Source organism: Prunus persica, chromosome G2 (genome assembly GCF_000346465.2).
Source record: "Prunus persica cultivar Lovell chromosome G2, Prunus_persica_NCBIv2, whole genome shotgun sequence".
In the NCBI taxonomy this organism is placed as follows: domain Eukaryota; kingdom Viridiplantae; phylum Streptophyta; class Magnoliopsida; order Rosales; family Rosaceae; genus Prunus; species Prunus persica.
Window position 1 is genome coordinate 16543162 of NC_034010.1, and position 4022 is coordinate 16547183.

The following is a 4022-nucleotide window of genomic DNA, read 5'->3' on the forward strand; positions in this document are numbered from 1 at the left end:
AATATGGGGATCCGAAAAGACATTGGGATCCTGAAAAAAAACTATAGCCATATTTCCTCCTATAGATATTGCCTTTGCAAAACTTGATTTGGAGCAACTGCGTTTGAACTTAACTTCCTTCATTTCCTGAAACTTTAGTTTTCTTAAGGCTTTCTTCGAAACTTTCTTAAAAATGGCTTCCTCTTCTTCCTTCCCAAATTATATCAATTTAAATGATACTCCCACAACAACCAGTGACGCCCAAGTTTGGCGTCCATCCTTTATATCCAAAAATCGTCATTTCACAGTTAATGATTCTGTGATGATGAATGATGCTACTGCTGTCATAGTAGCTAGGAATTTCATTACTCCAATGGATGAAATGTTGTTGACAGGGAGATCAGAGGAAGAGGCTATTGATGACTCAATGGCTTTTAGCATTCAGAGTGCTGCTTCTGTTTCTAACATGGCTGATCGTTTGCGTGCCAGAGCAAACGAAGTTGAGAATTTAACAACTGAAAATTCGTCTCTCCAAAGAATGTTTCATGAGTCCCAATAGGAGGTTGAGAAACTTAAAGGAGAGAATAATGCCTTATTGAAACTGGTGAGTTCGTACTCTGTTGATACACTGAGAAGGCTAGACATGCTGCAGGTCTCCAATGAAAGAATTTTGGGAGACCATAGAGGCTCATGGCTAAGCTTAAGAGGCGTCGTCCTCTTCCTTCAGAGGCTTCCGGAACATAATGTATTTTTATAGATTTTACAGGGTTTGCACCTTTATTGCAGGAAAAAATCTATCTGTTGTATGTTCCTGTTATAATAATTGCGCGCATTCTTAAACTTGCAATTGTGGTTTTTACGTCTTTTCAAAATGATGGTTTGGAACCTTGTGCCTTATAGGTTCAAATAACCACATCGACTCTCCCAAATTTCATATTTCAATGTATGGAACTTTTGGCCTGTGCAAAACACAAAACTCAGAATTTATTCACCCTTTTCAAATGGACATGAAATATGAATTGAGTAAAAGCCACGCTAATATCTTATATATTTGGATTCATGAGCTTCCGGCCCAGATATAACAAAATGTGAGGGGAGCCTCAATTCATCATTCTCTTATGCCAAAGAAATATGTGGCGTACCACAATTTGCAATAATACCTCAAGGGCTGTCCATTTAATTGTTGGAACTTCAGGTTCTCAACACTGTTAGATTTTGAACCTCAAGCCAAAATCACATGTTCTCATGGTATGGACATTCAATCCCCTTAGATTTTGAACTTCGGGCCAAAATCACATATTCTCATGGTATGGACATTTTTACAATTTTCTGTACATATTTCTGTACTTCAAGCCCTTACATAATTGTCCATGTTTTGAGGAACTTCTGGCATCTCATTTAATTGTTCATCCATGAGTTTAAGGAACTGCAGGTTCCCTTTTTTTGAATAGTGATGGTTTACCCAAAATGGTTAATATTTATGTATACGTCACTATTCATATATCCGGTACTATTCATCAAGCCATGAATACGTATCTATTCATGTGTACAGTACATTTGCCGGTACAGTTATCATCCATGTGTAAGACATTATGAACAAATATGGTACTGTTACATCATTAAGGAACCCCAGGTCCTAATTTACATGTCAGGGATCAAGGACCCTCAAGTCCAATCACATATTTACAAATATAGTACCGGAGAGACTGCCAGCTCTCATATTAACATCATCATCAAGGATCTTCAAGTCCTGATGTAATTGTATGATGAGGATCAAGGAACTTCTGGTCCTGATCTGCATACTGTAAAAACTCATCATACAGCACATTTAATCCATAAAATAAATTGCTGGTAAATAAATTACTGGTATGGACGATAAACCCGCACCACACTTTAAATAAATGTAAATGTGCGGTAAATTAAATTCATAAAGTTAAGGTGCTTGTATGGGCATTAATTCTGCTCCATACATTTAAATAAAAGTAAATGCGTGGACGATAAACCCGCACCACCCTTTTAAATAAATGTAAATGTGCGGTAAATTAAATTCATAAATTAAATTGTTTGCTGTATGGACGTTAATCCCGCACCATACTTTAAATAAAATTAAATGTGCGGTAAAGTAAATGGTGCTTGTATGGGCACTAATTCTGCTCCATACATTTAAATAGAAGTAAAGGAGTGGACGATAAACCCGCACCACCCTTTTAAATAAATACTGTTGTATGGGTAATAAACCTACACCATACAGTAAATATAATATATTATATTACTTTAAGTAAAAGTAAATTTGTGGTAAAGTAAAGGCAATTATTGGTGGGTTATCATCAACACCATGATCAAATAGTATAGCAGATAATATTATTATCGTTTGTGGAAGGCATCATGCTTGTCTCTTAAATCAAATGCTTTCCACCTGTAATCTGCACACAGTTGGTTTGCTCGTATATCTCTCTTGCAGACCACAGCTCCTTCACTACTTTTCTTCCTTACATCAACATAAGGGTTAGTAGTATAGATAATAGTGCAACACAAAAATTATACCTGAGAGCTTTTCGTGCTGATAACGTGTTATAAAATGAACTGGTATATGTGCGAATATTGAGCTGCACGTAAAGTAGATGAGACACAGTATTTAACGAGGTTCGGCTATGCCTACATCCCCGGAGAGCAGCAGCAGTAACTTTTCCACTATGTAAAATAACAGGGCTACAACTTTGTGTTTACAATATGTATGGCTCACTCAATTTTCTCTCTTGGAGAATTTCTCTCTTGCTCTCTTTCCTCTCAACTCACTCACCCTCATTCTTCCTTCTCTTCCTCTTCTATATGTGTGAACTTCTCTTGATGGAGGTATCTATTTATAGGCCTAAGACATTGGTTGTTCACCTCACAAAATAATTGGTAGACAACATCATTAATATTCTTCAATCAACAACATCATTAATATTCTTCAATCAACAACATCATTAATATTCTTCAATCAATTGGGTAGTGGTTAGGTTTGGTGGGTGTTAGTTGGCTATGTGGGCTTCACCTATTCTTCTTTACTTATTCTTCTTTACAACAATTCACTTTTCCTATAAATACATAACAAGTTTATATTTTGTTGCAAATTCTTTTTTTTTTTCTTGCCCTTGCCCTAGCCTTTTGGGGTGGAACCAAAAAAGGCAAGGCTGCCACTATTCATATGAATAGTGGCAGCCCTTACTTGCCCTTGCCCTTGCCTTAACCCTTAGAGCATGTCCACCGCAGCTCTTCTAGCCAGGGCAAGAGGCCCATTTCTTCACTTTTGGACCTCCAGCGCAGCGCTTGCAGCCTGGGCAAGTCCTGGGTCCCACCAGCCTGGGCAAGCCCAAGGGCAGATTTTGCCTGGGCTTCAGTCTAAGTTTGCTGATGTCAGTGGTGATGTCACGCTGACATCAGCGAGTCAAAAAAATTGAAAAAAAATGGAAAAAAAATCAAAATTTTTTTTTTAAAAAAAACCAAAAAAATTATGGATGTTTTCTCTATAAATACATAACAATTTTATTCACTTTTCCTATAAATACATAACAAGTTTATATTTTGTTGCATATTCTTTTTTTTTTCTTGCCCTTGCCTTAGCCTTTTGGGGTGGAACCAAAAAAGGCAAGGCTGCCACTATTCATATGAATAGTGGCAGCCCTTACTTGCCCTTGCCCTTGCCTTAGCCCTTATGGGTGGAGATGCTCTTATGGGTGGAGATGCTCTTAGAGCATTCATAATCATGCTCTCTATTTTTTAGTTAAATTTTATCTAAAAACATATAAAAGTTATTTTAAGAGCTTTCTATAAAATTTAAACTTCAATCGTGCTTTCTAGTTTAGGGAGTCATAAATGCTATAACTCTTTTTTGATTGGTCCATCTCTATTAAAAAATAAAATAAAAAATAGTTTGCATTAAATAACGGTTTGAGATACTATTAAATAAAATAGCATTAAATTATAGAGAGTCACTAAAAGTCCTTTCTCTCTCCTCAAATTTAGGATATCCTAGAGGACTCTCTATTTTAGCAGGTGGA